The sequence below is a fragment of the Anser anser genome (assembly GCF_964211835.1).
Source record: "Anser anser genome assembly, chromosome: 22".
In the NCBI taxonomy this organism is placed as follows: Eukaryota; Metazoa; Chordata; class Aves; order Anseriformes; family Anatidae; genus Anser; species Anser anser.
In genome coordinates this window covers 2,708,756-2,730,751 of record NC_139743.1, presented here as the reverse complement: position 1 = coordinate 2,730,751, position 21,996 = coordinate 2,708,756, and the positions used below count along the sequence as shown (strand labels likewise).

The following is a 21,996-nucleotide window of genomic DNA, read 5'->3' as shown; positions in this document are numbered from 1 at the left end:
CTCCTGGTTCGGAACAGACCTTCAGGCACCCCCCCCTTTGTGCGAGGGCACCGCGGCCAGGTTCTGCCCTCCTGGGTCTGCAGGGGCAGGCAAGGGCTGCAGCCATTCACTCGGCTTGGTGACCCAGGTTCAAAGAAACAGTATGCCAGTAATAAGCAATGAAAACTGTGAAGGAATTTTCCACCACTGAAGAAATACCTTTGTTTGCTTTTCAATTAAATGCTGAAGGTCTTGTCTTTTTTTTTTGTTTGTTTGTTTGTTTTTTCCCCAACCTTCTTGTCCGAGTTTATTGGGTATGTCTGGGTCTTATTTCTCAAGCTTTTCTGCGCAGCAGTGACAACAACTTTCTTCCATGCTTGCTTCCACCTAGGAGCTGGAGTCTTGAAGGAAGATGTAAGCACTTCACAGCACACAGTCATCTGGCAACAGTGGCAGTGATAGAGATGAAAGACAGTCAGGCTCTGGTGTAATTCAGAGCTCCAAATCAGCCTTCTAGCTCCACATTAGTTTGGACTAGGCTGAAAATGGTTGGGAACTGCAGTTAGTAATGAATGTGTCCAAATCTTGCTGATTTCAAAGCAAAAAAAAAAAGGGATGGAATCTGTCTAAAAGTTATTAAAGAGCCCCAAAGCTTGTCCCATTCTTCTCTTTATCTCTTTTTTTGGAATATATTTTGGAAATCAAGTAGTAATCTTTGTGTAATTTACCTCTTTCATTGAACAGCTCAGGGACCAGATTTCCCCTTGATAGATTATTTTGACATATTTACTCATAGCTATGTCTGTCTCAGCATCATCCAAAGAAAAACCTCAAACTTTAAATTAACATGTAGGGATTGAGATTTTTGCCTGCAGTCAAACAATCTTAAACAACTCTCCTCCCCCTGGCTTTCAGTTATATTTAGGTCTAAAGCTGTAACTACAATAAAGCAGCAAGTACATTTTTCAGAGCAAAAGTTGAGGCATCATTGAACAGCATTTGTTGCCACAGAGCAAGTCTCGAATCTCTTCTGAAACTGTGGGTTCTGTCTGAGGCAATTCACTGTGGCCATCCCAAATGGCTAACGCAATTACAGACTGTGATTTCCCTGCTGATGCCTGTGATCTAAACCCTGAGGACCTGCCAGTGGTTTTAAAATCTAATGATAAGGCCAGAAGGATGGCAATCTGTCAGCTTGCCGTTTGTGGTAGCTAGGCAGGGAGGCATGCTCCTACAGCTCCACCAAGAGAGGCAGGGTGCTCTGAGCTTGTGTCTGCCTCAAGGTCTGTTGACCTTCTGGAGAAGCCTGCATGCTTGTGGCAGAGGGTACGTCAGAAAATGAGGAGGTGCTGTCAACTTTGCCAGTGTTGTTCTGGATCCATGGGCAACCAGGCTGTGCGAGCAGGGAGTGGGCATTGAGCACTTTGACCTCAGAATAATAGCAGTGGACACTGAATGTGCAGTCATGAAAAAAACCTCCGGAGAGCGTCATGCAGTGTAGTGGGGCCAAAATAATTGTATCTGCGGCTGTGAGCAGAAATTCCTGCCCTGCCCTGGCTGGTGTCAGCTGAGCTCAGGACCTGACTGGTGGTGACTTCTTCCCCACATCTCCCCAAGCCTGTAAGGAGTCCTCACTGCAATGTTTAATCACTGGGAAAGCTAATATGTTGTGTTATTTGGAAAGAGTCCCTCCTGAGTACAGATTTGCCTGAGAAGATGGCTCCTTCCCCGCTTAGCTTGCTAACACAAATTAATTGCATTGACAGTGGTTAGGGTTAGGGTTAGGGTTAGGTTTAGGTTTAGGGTTAGGGTTAGGAGTTGGGTTAGGGTTAGGTGTTATGGTTAGGTTTAGGGCTAGGGTTAGGGTTAGGGCTAGGTTTAGGGTTAATGTTAAGGTTAGGGTTCTGTTTAGGGTTAGTTTTATGGTTAGGATAAGGCTAGGTTTAGGGTTCGTTTTCGGGTTAGGGTTAGGTTTAGTGTTAGGGTTTGAGTTACAGTTATGGATACTATTAAGTTTGTTTGGAAAGAGAGAAGGTGCAGAGTCCTGTTGTGTTGGGCTGCGTAAATGCTCCCCAAGGCAGTTCAGGTCTACCCGTTGGCTTCCGTTGGGATCACTTTTTGTTGGGTGAAAATGGCGCTGTACTTTTTTTCTAGGGTCCTACTTAGGTTCGGCTCAGTATTCCAGTTAGTGATACGTTTAGTGTTGTTTGGAAAGAGAGAAGGCGCAGAGTCCTATTGTGTGTGGGGCTGCATAAAGGCTCCCCAAGGGAGTTCAACTGCACCCAAAGGCTTCCTTTGGGAGCACTTTTTGATGGGAGAAAGTGGCGCAGTAAGTGTTTTCTAGGGTCCAAATTAGGGTTAGAGTTAGGGTTAGGGTTATTGTTTTGGTTAGGGTTTTGGTTTAGGTTTAGGTTTAAACATAGGTTTAGGTTTAAGGTTAGGGTTATGTGTTATTGGTAGGTTTAAGTTTAGGGTTAGGTTTAGCATTAGGGTTAGGGTCATTTTTAGGGTTAGTGTTAGGGTTAGGGTTAGGGTCAGGGTTAGGTTTAGGGTTAGGGTTAGCATTAGGTTTAGCATTAGGTTTAGGGTTAGGTTTACGATTAGTGTTAGGAATAGGGATAGGGATAGGTTTGGGATTGTGTTGGGGTTAGGTTAGGGTGTGTGTTAGGTGTAGTGTTAGGGTTAGGGTTAGGGTTAGGTGTAACGTTAGGGTTAGGTTTAGGGTTTCGTGTTATTGTTACATTTAGGTTTAGGGTTAGGTTTAAGGTTAGATTTAGGGTTAAATTTAGGGTTAGTGTTAGGTTTAGTGTTAGGGTTAGTGTTATGGTTAGGGTTAAGGTTAGGGTCAGGGTTTGGTTTAGGGTTAGGTTAAGGGTAAGCTTTAGTATTAGCGTTGGGTTTAGGGTTAGATTTCGGTCCTCGACTAACATTTCCCTTTAAATATGTCACGTAATGAGTCTTTTTTGCTCGTGTACTCGCTTCACTGTTCTTCCACACTGGCTTAAGTATACAAAGGGTGGGGGCAGGAGGACTCAGACAATTCCCTACAGGTTTGTTTTAATCTATGAAAGAAAGAAAACACATTATTTCACCTTCTTGGAATGTGACAGTTATTAATAACCCTATTAAGGGCAATACTGTTCAGCTCTTTTTAAGCAGGCAATGCCTGAATGATTGCTGAGAAGGAGGAAGGCTACCCTGGCTTACCAAGTGAACAAGATGTTGTGTTGCTAAACATTGTTTTTCTTTTTTTTTAACAAGCTGTGCTAGGGGTGTTGCAGGTCAGATCAATAAGAACACAAGCCCCCTCCATCACTCCTCAGGAGAGGGGAAAAAGACATCAGCTAAGATTTCTTATATTTTTTTTAAATAAGCTCTTTGCTTTACACTCTTTTTATCATGCACTGTTAGAAGTCTCTTGTTATTTTCTTTTTATTATGAAGCTTAGCCCTCTGATGAGCAGCCTGGATAATTGAGAGGTTTAAATGGGAGGCTGTAAGTGTTTTCTTTTGGGGAGTTGGGAGCTTTGCTCCCTGCAGTCGTGCAGGTTTCCTTTCACAGGAATGCTCTGGGCACTGTGTCTGTCAGCTGTGGCTTGCTCAATTAATGGTGCTGGTGGCACTGCAACAACAAGCACTGGCTTGTCTCTGTAGGGTTCCACAAGCTGCAGGTATTCTGTGCTGGTTTATTGTCGTAGGTGGTTTGCTTGTGGTGCTGCACGTGCCTGTAGCTGTCAGGTTGTGCAGGGAGCAGCAGATGTGCATGTGGGCTTGCTGTTGTAAGGTTGCTCGTGAAGGAAGAGGGAGAAAAAGCCTCAGTTCAGAGCCTGGTGGAAGAGCCAAGAGAAGCAGGAAAGCCTGGGGCAGCTCCGTCTCTTCTCCCTCCACAGCTTCCATAGGGTTGTGTCTCCTCTCTGTGATTGCTGACATGGGTTTGTTATTTATAGTTGCTGATGCAGGTGGGCAAGGGTTTAGCTGCCACCAGATGACTATGCAGGGCACACCAGCGTCTTATCGTAAGCACGTGTGGCAGGGCTTGGTATTTGTTTCTTTTCTTATAAATAAAAGAAAAAAGGAGCATTGTGTCTTTTTTTTTTTTCCTTGGGTGGAGAATACCAAGAATTGTACTTCTTTTTAAAGCCTGTATTATATCTACATCCATGTATATGTGCAACTGCTCCTTTATCTCACATGAGAATAATGATGTCTAGTTTTACAGAATTTGAATAATTCATCAGCATAAACACTTTGCGCCGAGAATACAGCCATGCTTTCTGTAAAACGAAACCAAACCCAAGAAAAATGTTAATGAATAATTAGATTTCTTGGGTCACTGGACAGTTTTTGGAAGTCATTTTTAAGGGCCTCAGGCAGTGTCTTCATTGCGATAGGCAGGGATTTCCCACAGAAGCCCTGTGCCTATTGCTCCATCTGCCTCTGCTCCCATGCCTGTATGAGGAAGGACAAGCTTCCCGTAGCCTTTTAGCAAGCTCAGGCCTGCCCATGAACTCATCAAGTAAGAGTTTCTTCAGGAAGTGAAGACTGTGACTGCCTGGGGAGCATCCATCCTTTAGTGAGAACAGCCTCTCCCTTGCCTGCTGCAGCACCAGCTGCCAGCGTCCTGCCTCCCGCTTTACTGTCAGTTATTTTCAGTGCTTGTGCACTCAGCCGTCTCACCGGCACCCATATGAGCAGGAAGCTGACACAAGGCACAGGTAACCAGCGGGGCGGTGGGAGCTGGTCTGGTCCCCTCCCCACACGCCAGGCTGGCAGGTCAGCTGCAGTGAGCCAGATGCTCCGCTGGGTCCATCCGCTCCAGTCCTGTCCCAAACTGTGGGGTTTGCTTCTAATTCCTCCTCTAACAGAAAACTTCTCCCTTTCAAAACACACTTGCATTTTATTTCAAACAAGCAGTGCATTGGTTAGGCCTGGCTACCTTTTCTCTTTCCAGAGAACAAAATAGGCACCTTTTCCCCTGTAAATACATTTATTGTGCGGTAAGGAATCAAAACAGCATTTAATCCTGAAGATTAAAACCTTATGTTATCAGGGGATTCTTATGTGGAACACTTGTTTTCTTTGCATTTATTTTCTTTTTCTTTTCTGGTGGAAGCAGTTGTCTGTTTTTCTTGTCACAAACCAGAACCCTTCGTACTGCTCCCAGGGCTATTACTCTGTCACACGTTACCACTCTACAAAAAAAGGTATTAAGCAAAATAGCATTCTCAGAAGCAGGAATTGCTATTGTTAGCAAAACAATACCCGCAAAATAATTTCCTCCCAACTGAAGCCTCATTTCTCCTAGCAGCCAGAAAGGAGGGATGATTTATTAACTAGTACAGGGCTGACTGCCCCTTCTGACCCCAAAGTGATGCCTTCTTGAGACGCAAGGCTTAGCTGACTGTGGGATGTAAGGGATCCGCCCCATCACATCTTGCGTGGATGGAGGTGGATGGCATTTTTCAAATGAGGAAAACAACTGAGATATCAAAACGGGGAAGGAATAACAGCCAAGTTATGGCCACCATTTTCTTTGCTACTCAAATTTTTTCAATGGTTTTATCCCAAGTAACAATCAAAGAAAGTAAAAGAGAAGACTCAACAAAAGGCATGTTCCTCTAGAAATACTCTAAGAAATGTGCCAGAAACAAGAACTTTGTCCATCCCACTAAAACCTGAGAGTTTTTCCTGCCTTTTGCAACTGTGTGGGATGAGTTTGTGAGGATCGCAGGGCTAAGGCATTACATTGTTGTTTTCCTCTTACCTTCTATTTTAGTAGACCACATGACTGCAGATTTTCCCATTCACCTATCTGTAGAATAGAGATAGCATTTGAGGTGTTTGGGAGTTTGGGGATTTTGCCTTACATTAGTGTTGTCATGATTTCTCATGTCAGTTCTGAAGAATCAAAAATGTCTTCATGCAAAGACACGTAGAGCACAGATAAGAGCCAGCTATGCACTGCTGATAGAATAGAAATTTCACCCAAGGATGCTCTTTCAGTAGAATACCAGTGAGTTTTGACTGCCTGAGCTGAAAGGCCAGTGCCTGGCTTTTGTCTTAGGGCCAGCAGCTGCAGTGATGGGCATTCAGTCTGGAATACACCATTACATGTTTCTTACGTCTGTCATTTTGTTATTTTGTCTAAATTCGTATTCCAGTTACTGGAGCTTCTTGCACCTCTGTTGGTTTGAAGAATCCTTTGATACAGAAATTTTCTTTCCCCAGTATTGGCACTTTAGAGGTAATCTTGCTATTGTCCAGAAGAGTTTATCTGAAATGAGTCACAAAGCACCAGTTTGGATCCACTGGCAATTCTAAATGTTCTTGTGCATTGAAATCATGAAGGGAAAAAAAAAAATGGGGGGGGGGGGGGAAGGAAAGGCAAAAAGACAATTGGTAGTATAGGGGGAAAATGTGTGTTTGTTGGGGATTATTTTTCTGACTGTAAAATAAAAAGATGTCAAGCCTTGCAACAAATAAGCACAGGTTCCTGCAATGGCAGAGCGCCAGACCTGAAGATTCACTGCTCATTTTTTCAACAACAACAATTAGCCTCTTGAGCTAATGAGGGGTTTCATAAGCAACCATGAATAATAGTGCTTAGGGACTCTTGGCAAAAAAGGTGTTTTGAATAACATAGCCACCATGTCGTTAAAATCAAAGTAGAGACTCCTTGCACAGCAGTTTCCTCTCTGATTTGTTTCCTCAGAGGACAGGCTAGAAACACTGTGGGCTGTCAAGCAGGGAGATGGAAAGGCTACAGAAATAACATCCAGGTGGCTGAGGTTTGTGCGGAGTGGTATAGGTGGTTTGGTTATGGGCTTCTCCAGCAGATCTCTCAGGGAAACAATGATCCAGTGCTGCAGACGCAGTTGGAAGTATTGGAATACAATGACCACATTAGGAGACATAGAGAGACCCTTCGATTCCATTGACAGGGTGAGAGGGAATATCAATTTTATCTTTCTGAATTAATGAACTACAGTCTGAAACTTGCAACCTGGTTAAAAACATTATAGATTTCACCCGCCTGCCGCTCAAAGAGGATTTCTGTTGTCCCCCACATGCTCTCTGCAGGCTGCTGGGACTGCTAGGATTAAGCTTCAACCTGCATCCTTCAGGGAGAGGTGAAGCCGAGAAGGTTGTGTTGCTGCTGCAGTCCTTCAACCCGCTCCCTGGAGCCCTGCGGCTGCCAGGCACGGCACAGCCATAAATTCTCCATTTCCTTTGAGTCTTTGAGCAGTGTGGTACCCCATCAGACCCAGGCTCAAGCCAGTGGCGTGCTCACTGCTCGCCTTGAGAGGTGGTGAGCAAAGAGGCATTCCTAAAACAAGTGGCTACCCAAAGGGATGGAGGGCCAAGCCTTTCACTGAAGCATTAGTCATTACACTTGTAATGTGGTCTTCACTCGGCAGCATCTTCCTAAGTGCAAGGCAGCATCAGCTCTCTGATTTTAATTTTATTCATAGAGCCACTATTACTCCATCTGGATCATGCGGGATGAATACTAATGGGTCTCTGGATTGTTTTAAGTACAGATCTGAACCACATACTTGCTTTCATTTTGTCAGGAGCTGTTGTTTCATACAGAGATTTGTGGAGTTTTCCTTCTAATGGATTCAGTTCTGGACACTGGTGTGTGTGTTTGTTAGGGGAGTGCAAATAGCAGAGAAACAGAGACATAGGAAAACCTCTCCTCTAAACTGGTAATTATTAACTCCAATGTGTAATTGCACAGGAAGGACAGCTCTGATCCTAGAGGCAGATAGCTGAGGACAAGCTTCAGCCAGGACCAGAAGTGTCGTGGCTGAACCGTGCCGTGGATTCTGCTGAGCGCCCAGACTCACCAGCGTGCTCCAGCCCCTGCCTCCATGCAGCTCTTCCTTTGCACATCTCACCCATCTGAACCAGAAGCTTGGCAGGGCAGAGACCTTCTGTGCTGCACTGCTTCAGTGGGACCTTAGGCCGTAACACTCCTGTAATACAAATAATGATTATCAGTGATGAGCTCCTTTTCGTGTAGACTTCCCCTCTCGCTCTTGAGGTCTCCCCCACCTCTCTTTCCTTTGCAGGTTGATCTGTGCCCCTCTAATAGCTCTGGCTGCCCTTGATGAGGATGTAACACGTAACTTCATGACCTCCTCACGAGGTGCATGGTCTCCTCACAGGGCACGCACACTTTCATGCTCTTTCGGTAATTGCGCTGCACGTGTGAGGGTGTCTCCGAGCCTGCTCCGAGGGCACTCCAGTGCTCGCAACGCATCCGAGGGGGGAATTATGCCATTTAGCAAAGAGGATTAATGTTTCATAACAAAAGGTAATTTATTCAATTGTATGCAAAAAAGGTAGCTGTAACGGCACGTACAAAGCCTGCTTTATTTTTGTCTATTGTATTATAAGTTTAATTCCTGTGAAAACATTGGTAACTCCATTGTGTACCTTTGGGGAGAACTTGACCAGTCCTAGCCTGGATTGGATTGACTTAATTAAATCCACTTGACTTTGACAGAGGAGGAACCTGATAGGCTTTCCCAGGGAGGAAGCTTAAATGTCTCTGTGAATTGCAGGAGATGATGGGGCAGATGTGAGAGCACAGCAGAGGCTGCAAGGCCGGCACTCAGCCTGTGTCCAGGCATCCCCAGGGACACGCTCCAACTGCCTGCCGCTGCTTTGGCAGGGCTTGCTGCAAGCGCTGGCTCCTGCGGGCTGCGATGGGGTTGCACTCGGGTCCCCTCTCCTTGGTGGGAGTGGGAGGGAAGAGCTCCATTTCTGCTGAGTTTTCCACCCTCAATCAGCTCCGAACACTCATAAGGCAAGGGGTTATGATGAGGCTGGCGGCAGCTGTGTGGTCTCCTCCTGAGAGGCCTCCTGGTCTTACCTAGGTTGTTAGACGTTAGCACATCAAGACAGGCCAGTTACTGTCAGCATAATTTTTACTGCTGGTGTTGATATGGAAAGCAGTATGGAAGGCTACTTGATTTTCCAGACCTCCAGTAACTTCTGCGCTGGTTTTTGGAGAGTGCCTCTGTTCCTTGATGCGTGAACTGGTTGCTTTCAGCCTGGAAGGTATCGAAAGAAACTCAGCATACAAGTTCACCTGTCACTTCTAAGTCACTTTCTTGACTGTAATCATCACTCAAAAGGGGAAAAATATTTTTTTTTCCCAATCAGCATGTGAGTGAGTCATTGGCATACAACCAGGGTTTGGTGAACCTCCTGCACTGACAGTCTCTGCGGGTGTTGCACATCGGGACAGAGGAAGCCTGGCTGGTGGTGTTTCAGCAGCTGTCAGGTAGTCTTCGTCCCAATGTTTAAATCATTGTACAATATTGTTCACTGCTGGTTTTGCCAAAGTCAAAAACAGAGGTGAAAGGACAGCTGGGCAGTGGCTACGATCTGTATTTCCGTCACTGCAGCACAAGGACTTCAGAGAGCTACAAGGCATCTCCCATCGTCCTTGCAAGCAGAGAGCTCCCAGCACTGGCTTTAGCACACACCACCTGTGCTGAAGGCTGTGCTGGGGAAAAGCTATTAAAAATCCATATAAAGATGTAGCCTATATTAACCACGTTGCAAACTGAATCTTGGTTTTGCTGAACCAGCCAAGAAATAAGAGCAATACCGTGTGACCGGTCAGCACAATTAAACACCCCGCTCTGAGCTCAGGATGGCTCCAAAACGATCCGCAAAGTCAGCAGCAATGGCAAGGAGCTAATTGTCTGAGGAAACCATGGTTGGTGCGTGACTACTGAAACAGAGACTTGGTAAAAACAATTACTGGCTGGAAATTATCATGTTTTTATCAGAGAACTTTTACACTGCTCTGGAGAACACAAGCCAAACAGCAAAACATTTGGAACTTAAAAGCACGCTGGGAATATTTGCGCACACTCCTGATTTTTACGGGCTCTTCAGTTAGCTATCTGACGTCCTCCCTTGCCCCTTAGCCCTCCCTCACCCTGTCCATCCACAGACCATTCCTGGTCTCCCTCCCCTCCTGGGGATGGGGCTAGGGGCCCTGGGGCAGAGCTTGCCAGGGATTGCCCTCACTTAGCCATGACTGTGGCCAGGTGTGGGGCACCAGCTGCAAGCCCTCGGCTCACTCAGACCTTATTTAAGGCCCTGAGCCCTAGTGTAGGCTGTAGGATGGTGCTGTGGTGTGGCTGGAGGTGCTCATGCTGGTCTGGGTAAGCACAGACAGGCTGGCCTCCTGGCCAGGGAGCAGCATTATCTTGCTGTTTTGGGTTTCGTGTGCTAGGTGCATCCCCTGTTTTGTTGTGCTGGTGGTCCCAATGCCCTCTTGCCAGTCCTTCCACCTGCTCACTCCCTTTTTCTGCCCTGACTGGTGGGGTTTGAGCTGCAGCTCCAGCTGCCCACCTACTTCCAGCATTGCATGCTGGTTGGCAGCTGCTGTGTCTGCTGAGCCTGCTCTGTACTCTGTAAGTTGGGGTACTAATGCTTCTACCATCAGTGATGAGTTTGTGAAAGCCCACAGTGCTTCATATTGTCTCTTGTATTTCAAAGCCCTGTGTTTTTCTGCTGAGTTTTCTGAAAGCAGCTGATCATCTGTCTTGCTGAAGGATTTTGTAGGGAATGCAGCTATTTGCCTCTGCATTGTTTTTGCAGTTACTTTGAGCCTGGAGGAAGGGCCCTCTGTTGGGACACCGCTTTCATTGTGTCTTTGTTGGCCATGTCAGCAAAGAGAATAGCAGATAAATCGTGGCTGCAGACAATTAAGGGTAGTGTGCCTCTGGGATTTGTACCAGATCCAGGACTATGCTGTATAGTCATTAATGATCTAGAAAAACAATAAGCAGTGAAGTAAGAAAATTTGTAGATGACACACAGTTGTTTAAAAAAGGCAAGTTTGAAGAACGGAGAGAAATTGTGAGGATGTCTACCAAAGCCTGGCAAAGAAGCACTGGCTTGTAAATGATGTTCAGTTTGACCAATGTAAATTGACGAACACTGGTTGCAATTATCTGAGCTATTTGCATGTATTTCTTTATTCTAAGCTAACACTGTAATTTCAGGAAGCATTCATATGTTTATGTTGGAGAAAAACTCTGCACCTATAATCTAAAAAGACAAGAAATATAGTATTCTTTGAAGCATAAGGCAGGTGGAAAAACAACAACAGCAACAAAAAAACAGCCCTGGAAATACGATACTTTAATGCAATGGCTTGTTCTCACCCAGAAATGTGTGCTGAGTTCTGACTGAGTTACCTCCAAGATTCAGAAGAAATAAAAAATGATAGTAATACTTTTCTGAATAAAATATAATTGCTCTGTGAAATTCCCTGCAACAAGTTATTACTGATTTCAAAGTGCTTGGCAGAATTCATAGAAAAATAGATTAGAAGATACCTTATTGGTCTCAAAGTTCAGCATGCTGCACTCCACAGCACCTTTGTCATAAAGTCTTTCATTTTTTTTCTGCCCAGTTTCAAGTATCTCTGCTTAAGATAAATTGCATAAAGGAAATGAACCTTTGTTCATCAGGATAAAATGCAAATCTCATGCTCACGGAGATCCAGAATAAATTTCTCTGATTTCATAAATATCTATTCCAAGGACTTTTGCATTATGCTCCTAGAGCAGCTGGAAGCGGCAGTTGTGCAGGTGGGGTACTGAGATGCATGGATGCCTTTTGGTGCTGTGTGCAAGGTGTCCATAGTGTGGTAAGTGCTGAGCTGCACGTGGGCTGCACTGAACCAGCTACCGATGGTTTGGACTTCCTTGGTGTGCACTTGCCTTTAGCTGGTGTACTTGATAGGATAGTTGAAAGAAATACGTAGGGGGCTGCCAGATAATGCAGTAATTCCAGGGCATCTCCTGGTACAAGCCTCCTATTTGTCCAGTTTATTTTTTCTGTAACTTACTGAACTCAGAAATGAACTAAGTCTGGCCCTAGGCCAGAGTGATTTGCTTGACTACAAATCTTCCACCCTGGTGTCTCCATTCTGGTATAGACAAACAAGAAGAGAAAGATGGAAGGAAGGAGAAGGACAAAATGCCCTCCTGGAGACTGGCAAACTAGAGAATTACAGCAGGTGGACGAACTATCAGTTTGCCTGACTTGATCTCCAATTCCCTTACTGCTCATAACCTGTGACATTGCTGCTTTCCTCCTTCCCAAAACTGCAGTGCCCCCAATTAAACCTCTGGTCCAGTGTGTCTAAAATGTGCCATGGGGATAAGTTACCAGCTCACAAGATTCATGGTGTTGCTTTTCCCCCAGTAACTAATAATTCCAGAGCAACATTCAGAATTGCAATTTATTCTAATTGTAAAACACGAAGAAGGTAAATCACAGAGTATAATCATTTCTTTCTTACAAATCAAGCCACATCTAAAAACTTGTCCTCTGCATTCTCAAACAGGCTGATATGGTGGCCAGTGGGAAAGAAGAGGGGTAAGCTTTCATGTGTGCACATTTGAGGAACCTCTAACATTTAAAGGCAAGGCAAGTCTACTTGGTGGCTATCTGAGCATTCACCCATGAATTTTTAGCATGCTTCCCCAGCCCATCAGTCACTCTTGAAGAGCTCAAAACTCTATTTTCCAGCGTGGTCTTTATGACATACCTTTTCCTTGCCTTGCAGCAACCCCTTTTTGCAGTTTCAGGCCCCTATGCCATCTTTGCTTTGTGTCCCAACATTGCACCCCATTGCAGTGGCCCACCTTTGCTGGTGCACAACAGTTCAGGAAGCCTGCTCTGCAGAATGGGCACCTGCCGTGAGGAGCCATCTGGTAGGTTATCCGTGATCCAAACGTCCTCTTCACTCTTTAGTACACAACCAGGGTACTGAGGGATCTTTATCCCCTTCTGCTAAGGACTTCAGAGCTAACCTAAGCTATTATAAGCTGTATCCTTGTAGGTAATAATTATAGCCCAGTTTGCAGATGGAGACACTGGGAAGTTAAGTGACTTCTCTAGGGAGTTGCAGGAGAGCCAAGGGTGATGCTTGGAGGAGAGCCTCGCTGTTAGCATGGGTCCACACATCTTCATAGCAGGTAGAGAAAAGATGAAAAGCAATTTCAGTAGTTGGTTCTGACTTAACCACATCATTATGGAACTGAAGCTTCTTTCCATGCAATATCAAAGGGAGTAAAGCATGCCCCAAAGGCAGAGCTGAATGTGGAAAATTGTGTACTTACAGCTCAGCCTTAGTGACTTGGGGAAGGGACAGTGTTTAAAAGCAACCAAGGCAAACTCTTACAGTCTACAGAGTCATTAGTATGCCAAGTCCTGCAGGGCTTCCCGCATCCTCTTGGATTTGATAAAATTATAAATCAACCAGCAAAATTCCTTTTGGAACAGTCTGCGCTTCGGTCCAGGGCTGCTCGCCAGCTCCGTGCGGACAGAGCCTTCTCCATCTGCACAGGCAATCATCTGAGTTAGTTTCTTTGGTTTGGAAATGTGGTGTCATAATCAGGGAAGGTATGTACCAGATATTGAGCTGAAACAACTCAATTTACTGTGCATTGATAGCTGTCAGCATATATAACACCGTTTTCTCTTCATTCCTCTCACCCTTACCCTCCCCTTTTGCTTTTGCTCTCATAATCTTCTCATTGTTTCTTTGCCCTCCTCTCATTCTGATTCCTACTCTTCCAACATCGCCCCCTCAGCCTGGGTTTTAATTTCTCCCCCTTGGCCCAGGGCTGGGAAGCATGTTCTGCTGCTTCTCCTGTCCAGCCACTGGAGAATCAAAGGGCCCTTAGCCCCAGTGATATTCTCTGGTCCTGGAAGAGTTTCCAGTCTTAGCTGGACCTGCGTGGCTCTGATGGAATTTATGCCACATTTGTAGGAGTGAGAATGAGATCAGGATCTGTGCTATTATATCCATACAAACCTTTGTTTCAAGAGAACACTCTCATTGTCAATATTATTGTTTGCAATCAAGCACGGCACAGATGCTGCTCTAAGCACAGAGCTGGGGGTTGGAACTACATATATTAAAATTACCATTCTGAAAATTGTTCCCTTCCTTGTGTGGGCAAGTCTCCCTGCCCCCGTCACTGTCTGTGCAGCAGAGATAATTGTTGGGACATTGCTCATGGGACAGGACAGGATTAATATGTTAAAAAGCACTCTCTGTTGGATTAGCTTTTCTTCCCTTCAAATTGATGACAAAGCTTGCATGGCCTTCAACTGAAGTGCTCACACTGCCAAGTGGTTTTGAAAACCATACCCTTACTGTTTGCACAGCACTCTGCGGGTGCTTGGAGCAATCCAGGAGCGCAGGAACAGGCTGTAGCTTTACCACTGGTGTTAATGTCTTCTCCCTCAGCTTATGCCTCTATTATTTTGTAGGAAGAAAAAGTCTTTACATTAGCTAGACCCCTTTCCTGTGATGGTCTGTACTATGAATGGCCTTTTTTGAAAAGAAATGCATAATTGAAGTTACTCCTGCAAGTTTACAGTTGAGTTTCCAAGATTGTGGGATTCAGCACTGAAAGCATCTGCATCTCTTGTTAAATGAATGTGTATTTACTAGAGAAAACACTAAGTGGGATTTTTCAAGAAACTGAAGCAGCCGATGGGAAGGCAGTGGCAGAGAGAATTAGTTCCTAATTCTCTCCCATTCTTCTGCATAGCCTAGCCTTCAATGGCCAAGGTCTGGCTGGTGCCTGAGTCCTTCTGAAAGTCAGGAAAAGCCCCTCAGCTGTTAGCAACAACGTCCGGGGGTCTGCTGCTGCTAGGCCACCTCCCTCAGTGTCACAGCTTCCATGGTCCCATGGCACGTTTCTGGCAGCACTCCCTGTGGGACAGAAGGTGTCCATCAGCCCGCAGCATGCTTTGCTTTCCCCCACTCTGCCCTGGTGGAGAGGTGCTGAACATCGCACGCCTTCCTCCTTGGAGCACAGGGCTCTGCAGCCAGGCAGGAGGCTGGCCCAGGTGGTGGTGTGACCCTGGTCCCCGCATCCTCCTCCTCTTCCCTGGGCCTGATCCTAGCCAGAGCATGGTAGAGGAGGCTGAGGCTGGCCAGCAGGACCCTAATGAGCCTGGGACTCAGCCCTGATGATGAAATCTTCAGGCGTGAGACAGTAATGAACGGTAATTCTTCAAGCCCAGCCATTGCTCTACTTTTTTCCCCTTAACAACTGAACTGATTAGAATGAAACTTTGACTTGATTAGTGATTATTGTCTCTGTATGGCAGTTGCTTGCAGCCCTTTCATTTCCTTGGTTTGTTTTTAAAAAAACATTGGCAGGCATTTCATCCCCTGATTTAATGCCTGGGTTCTCTGCTCCATATTCATTTCTCTCTCCTTCTCTTTTCCCCCCTCACGCTTAAAGGAATCCAATTATTGTTTTATTGTTATTTAGTGTATAAAACAGGGATGAGACTTCTGAGGTGTCTGTTCCCCTTGATTCCTATCACTGGAGGGAAAAACACACACACGGATGTGCTCTGTCACGCAGGGGGATGGAGATGAAGTTGCAGCAGTCCCTAAGTACAGAATAATATGCAAGAGCAGCTCCATATTTCTTTCTCTGGGGTTTCAGCTCACTGAACTGCTTTACTCTTAAAGCTCCTACACATCGGAGGCTTATTCAGCATTATTTCTGTTAATTGTTGGCATTAGAACAGTTTCTAGAAATCCTGGATGAGGCTGGAGCTGTTACTATGATGATTTATTGCCTTCTCTCATCCCCTAAGAGGCCCAGCTGAAGCCAAGCCTGGCTACGTAGCAGCTGCCACGTAGTAGCTGCTACGTAGACAGAAAGCACGCGGCGGTGCTGATGCACGGTGCCTCCTGCTGAGGACAAGGTCAGAGCAAGCGGCTGGGCAAAGTCAGGCTTAAATGCTGAATAACGCTTGTACCAGGGCACGAGGCAGAGGCAGCAGAGATCCCTGCAGCAGCTGCCTGTCACATCCACACAAGTGGGCATCTCGGGACGATGCCAAGGGCTCTGCAAGCCCTGGTGTGGCCTCCTCCAGCAGAGATCCCATGGGATTCCCACCCTGCAGCAGCCTGGGCTGCTTCTGGTTCTCTGCTGAGTGAGGCTTTGGTCTCTGGTGGTATCGGGTCTGATGCAAAGTCACCCTCCCACCTTTCACCCATCCCACGAAGCCTGTGCAAAATATTTATAGTGGGGACCAGCTAGAACCCAGCTCCTTCTGGAAATGCAGCTCGTGTGCTGCATATTTCAATAACAATGACTTACTAAATAATAACTGACATTTACCTAGCTGCTTCTTGTCCTCAGAGTCCCCAAGATTTGGCAAACTTTAATTAATAGTTGTTTTAATAGTTAAATAACCTTTATAACTGCATTTCATTTATTCAGGGCCCATCAGAAATAAAGTCATAATGATCTGAGTCAAGTGATAAAACACAACATCTGGTTTAATGTTTGCAGGCTATTAATGAACTGCGTAACCAGGCAGGTGAACAATATATTTATTTTTCTGCTTGTAAGAACATGCATTTTTGACAGAACTGCTGCTAGGTACTGGTGTTTTTTCTTCTGCTTCTGGCACTTGCTCTTTTCCAGTTACGAGTTCAGGCTCACTGTGGTGGATCAGCTTTCCCTCCCTGCTCTGGGAGTTAGAGGTAGGGCTGTTCAAGGTCCCCTGTGGGCAGCAGGGCTTTTCCTCTGTTTACGCTGTGGTTTTCTGGAGGGTGGAAGCATGCCGTCCGGTGGGTGGGCGGTGGGCCTGCTGTTGGTCCCCTCTGCGTGTCCCCACTAGAAGGGAAGGGACCTGGCTGCTTTCATAGCAGTGCCCCGTGCCTGCTGCAGAGCCCGCCCTTGTTCTTGTTAGTTGCCCTGGCAGTGTGCTCACCAGCTGAGTGCACTGGGTGTCAGGGAGTCCTGCTGTATCAGAGATGTCCATGGACAAAGTGGCAGAAGCACTGTTGATTTATCTCTGGATACAGTCTTTGCCATCTGTTTTTATATTGCTTTCAGCACAAGATAAGTAGTTCCCATATAGTGCGTGCTTCATAGACTGTAAAGTTCATGAGTCTGCAGAATTTATGATAAGGCAGAAAATTGTCTTAGTGCATCATTCATGTGAGCAGGGTCCAGAACAAACGTTGCAGCCTCCAGATGTTTCTTTACGCTCAAGAGGTGGCCATCCACTGCCTGTACGTGCTGCTGGCAAGATGTGGTCCTCACCTCCTCCCCTTGCACGGGGTCTTTCTGTCTGACTTTGAGCAAGTTGTGTCCCAGAGTCCTGGGCCCTTATGTGTGCACTGGCAGCAGCTGCTGAGGCCAGACCCTCTGTTCCTGAATGATTCTGAGAGCCTGGCTACGAGCGACACAGGGGCAAACGTAGAACTGAGCATGAAGAGCCTGGTCTGTGCCAGCTGGGGGCAGAGCCATCCCACCCGCCTCAAGCAGCAGAAGGAGGGAGCCCCTGGCTGGCTTCACCTCCCCGCAGGAGTGTTAAACAATCTCCCCTGAACTCCTGACTTGGGTTTCTTTGTCTTTTTCTGCAGCCTATTAAGACTGCATCCTGACTAATGTTGCTTAGCGCAGCTCCCGCTCCCTGGTTCCCAGAGCACAGTCTGCACAATAAAATTAGCTTCCTCGGGCATATTTTTGGTGCTTCTCCCCCCCTCCAATGTTACCTATTAATTGCACTCAGAAAATATTCCAGAAATTTACTTATGCCCTTGAGCTATATTCATGTTTATTTCCATAACTCTTTGATACAATATTTGTCTTTGCCTGAAATAGTTTGCCAAAAGGAAGGGAAAGGAAGAAGCAGCATATGAAGGATTTGGATTACCTCACATCTGCCTTTCTTTAAGCGGCCCATATGGGAAAACATATTCTTTTGCACAGAATTTGTTAAAGGTTTCATAAAATGCATTGCATACACATTTAACACAGAGCCTAACAATATTTATATTTAAAATGGGTCCAAACAGATCAATTTGGCGAGTGTTGGAAACACGTAGGGTGGCAGTGCACATTGAGAATGTAATAGTCTTGTTATCTCTTTCCATTTGTGGGATCTGTTCCTGCCATAGGTTTGATGGGAGGAAAAAAGCTATCCAGCTTGTTAAGTATAAAAATCATAATATATGCAGTTTTATGAGCACATTTCATCTGTGAAGCTCAGAAAAGGCAACATTATCCATAGTTTCCTTTAAGACAAAGAGGTTGAGTAAATGGGAATCGACATCAGCAGATACTTCGTCTGTTTCCTTTGTGTTGGTGTAAATCACGAGGGGCAGCTTGCAAACCTTTTATTCCTGTCTGCGAGTAGTTACTCACATGAACAGTGCCATCGACTTCATTGCAATAATTCAGGGCAGTAATGACTCGTGGGCTCGTCCAAGCCGTGCAGCCCTGTGGGGTGACGGTGTCTCTGCTCCCCGAGGGCAGCAGGGAAGGAGGGGGTTCGAGGACATACGTGCTGTGATTTCGGGGTGGCTGTGGATCCAGCTGTGGGTTTATACAGCTCGGGGCATTTGGGGAAGCCATGACAAGCATGTCCTGGCAGAACAGCTGGAATGCTCCTCACTGTCCAGGTTGTGGTGGTGTTCACCTGCCTGATGCAGTCATAGCTTGGTGTCTTTCTTGGGGGCACTGTATTCTGTTGCCTTCTAACAAACATCCAGACTTGTTCAAGTGCTGTGACACACCAGAGCTGGCCTAGAAGAGAATACGTCTTGCTGCACAATGTCTTATTTCTGAATTGTCTTTAATGTAATAATTTTTAAAAATCTCTTCCCTGCCCCTTGTGTATTTCATTAAATGCACAGCCCCAGCATCTAAACAAGAATGGATGCTCAGGTTTAACAGGTAAAAGGTAAAAGCAGAAACTGAAGAGAGCTAATCAAATTCGATTAGCTAGTTTCAGACTTCACTGGGTTTTGTTTGGTCTGGTTTATCTGAATCTTTATTAGATAAGCTTGAATTGGCAACACTGGTGTATGATGCAATATCCTACGTGATCTCCATCTGAATTGGCAAGGGGCAGCTCACCAGCCCTGCAGCCATCGTTCTGAGTGCTGCTCGCAGCTAGCTCTGCCTGCCTGGAGATAATTTTATTTAATCTTGGCAATCTTCCGCTATATACTTAAGTAAACAAAGATCAAGCTAGTCACAACCTTAACTAGGCTACACATAAATAATAGATTACTGGATTAGCCAGGAATATAGAGGAGACGTAAGAGTAAGAATAACAGCAACAAAAAAGCTACCAGTATTTTACTTGCCGTGTAACCACACAGCTCATCCCTTTCCCCTGTCCCTTCCCACCCAGTGGATCTTATTTGCTCACTGCAAATCTGAGGAAACAATCTGAGTGCTCAGAGTGGCAGAAAGGTGGATTGTTTGGAGAAGACATCACTGACTACTATGAGGAATGGTGCGTGTAATGCCAGGGCTGGGTGGATGGGGAAAAGGAACAGGTATGGTACCGGTGCATGGGTGCATGTAGCTGGCAGCTAAATTCTCCCCTCAGTGCTTGAAAATCAACCCAATCCCTCCCCAGCAAGTCTGAAGCTTTTTGAGCTGTACTTGTGAGTGATTTCCATGTCATGACTAGGATACCTTTCAAAGGACAGACATTTCTGAGGACAGCACTGTTTTTTGCCAGTGATGCTGAGCTAAGCACTGACTTTATCCTTATAGACATGCCTTTCTGTCTTCAGAAAAATACTTTTTTTCCCCCCCCTCTACCCTTCTGATACATTTACTGGTACACACACCAGGCAGTCTTCTGTAATGAAGAACAGTTTTGCACTCCTCTGATGTGCATGAGTTTATGCAACGTTCAGTCATGGTGGTGTCCAAGCAAGCCTTGTGAAAGGCCTCTGTTGCTGGCGTCCAGGGAGACCACCTGTGGCTCATGGGTGCTGGAGTCTGAAGGCAGAGATCCCATGTGCTTCCACTGGACGCTGCAGGGCTTTATCATGTATCATCCTGGAAAACACAGGGGCTCTCCAGCAGATGGAATTCTTGCTGCAGGTCTTGGTTTGCCAAGGAGACAGCACTTTGGAGATGGCAGTTCCTCTGGGCAGAACTGTTGGGGGCTGTGCCCCTCTGTTGCAGAGGACAACCAAAGTGAGCCCTGACCAGTGCTGCCTCCCTCTGCACTATCAACAATGGGTGAAAATGGTCCTTTAGCCAGGCATATTACTCACTGACACCTTCTGTCTTTAAATGATAGAGTGATTCAGCCGAGTCAAAAATAACTATCTGGCTGTGGTAGTTCATCCTGGATCAGCAGTCCATGTGGTCTCTCTCTGTCAACGTGTGTCCTATACTAATGATGTGATAGCTTTGAAAAGTTGAGCTATTTACACAAGGTCACTTTATTAGTAGGGAAATCACTCTTATGATAAATGAGCACTCTGCAGCCTGTCACAGGCGCTCTCCTGTCCCGCTCAGCAACTTGCTCAGCCCTGCTGCTGCTCAGCTCAGCAGTCTGAGCAAAAAATACACCTTCAGTAAGAAAACACAGCAGAAAAAAGTGCTGGTGGGTGGCTGCTTTCTCTTTTCATCAGTGCAGTGCTGGGTTGAGGGAGGAGGTGAAATATCCCTGCTCTTCACTCCGCAGAGGCGGCTGCTTCTCCAGGCTGTCTGGGTTCCTGCGTGCTCTGCACCACAGCTCCAGCCATGGGCTGGCTTGTGGGCGATGCTGGCGGGCAGCCCAGGAGACCCGAGCTTGCATCAGGTGGCCCTGCCCCAAGTTGTGCCCTCCACGCAGTGGCAGGGTCTGCTTCCTGGGCACAGTCTTGCTCTACTCTTTCCTCATTCCCCCTTTTCTGTCTTAGGTGTGTATGTGTGAGCATCAACTCCAAAATACTTTTCAAAAACTTGGTTGGCATGAGCTGCACAGAGCTGCAAGCCTCTCGGATGTCAAAGTCTCTTAAAGGTGGGGAAAAACTACTATATCATTTGGGTACTTCTGTTGATTTTTGATTATTCTGACTTGGGTTTGCCTGTGAATAGAGAGAAGGTCTGCATGTCCTCCAGCCCTGGTGCAGTCTGAAACCCTTTACCCTGCTGGTGCTCTGCCCAGCCACTGGGGAGGGGGCTGACTTGCAGGGCAGCTGGGAGGCGTGCTTAAGCACACAGCGACCTATGATAACTGGGATACACCAGCAGAAGGCGTAAAATATTGTAAGAAGATATTTTTCAGGCAATGTGCTGACACAGCACCATCTCTGTTTCTTAACTGGGAGTGATGTATGAATTATCTCAACCTAAAGCTTGAAATATACATTATAGTCCATATCTCTGTGTTTTATTTGGGCTGTAAAGTGATACCTTATTATTTCTCCCTTCTGGGCATCCTTTAATGAATCTAGATTTGAAAGTGAAATATCTATTATATTTCAGGAGGTTATCCATGGAAGAACAAGAGGAGTAATACGCAAATGTGCAAGAAAGATTTTTAAAGTCACTTTTATCAAGAAAAATGTGCAAGCGTGCATCCCTCAAGACATTGAATAAGTGTCCCTAAAAAGGGATTTACCAGGGATGTTGGTGGTGAGATTCTCTCTGGGGAAACTACCATGTTCTCCCTCCTCATAAATGCTTTGTTTTCATCCATTTTACGTTCATGTCTTCAAGTTATGCTATTTTCAGTCAAGGCTATGCGTTGATGGCATGCTTGTCCTGGAAGGTGGCAGACCCTACTGATCAGTGACACAGGCGGCAAAGCTGGCTTCTGCCTTCCCTGACATCCAGATGCAGGAGCTGAGAGAAATACTGTGTCTCTGGAGATGAAGGGTCCCTGCCGAGTGACATTTTCTCTGCCTGATGTATTGCTCCGCACCTGTTGCCAAGCGATGTGTGAGCCTGCCAGCCGTGCTGCGCCTGAGGAGCGAGCCCAATGGCACCCGCTCGGCTGCCGTGCCCTCCTGGGGACGGGGCAGCGCTTCCAGGGGTGAGCTGCTGGAACAAGAGCCGGGCCACTTCTGCCACTCAGTGCTCTGTGTCCATCGCATCCGAGTCCTGCTGTGTGCTGCCTGCTCTGGAAGTGTTGAGTACGTTCCCCTGCAGCCTGAGTGCCAGCTGAGGCTGAGCAAGAA

At 46.1% G+C, this 21,996-nt stretch overlaps 1 long non-coding RNA gene across 1 annotated transcript; it reads left to right on the top strand.

Annotated features, from left to right (window-relative positions):
* The first annotated feature begins 10,110 nt into the window (after positions 1-10,110).
* On the top strand, positions 10,111-21,540 carry LOC310885324. Its single transcript, XR_014574714.1, has 3 exons — positions 10,111-10,168; positions 20,734-20,834; positions 21,302-21,540. It is a non-coding gene; the product is annotated as an uncharacterized lncRNA (long non-coding RNA).
* The last annotated feature ends 456 nt before the right edge of the window (positions 21,541-21,996 follow it).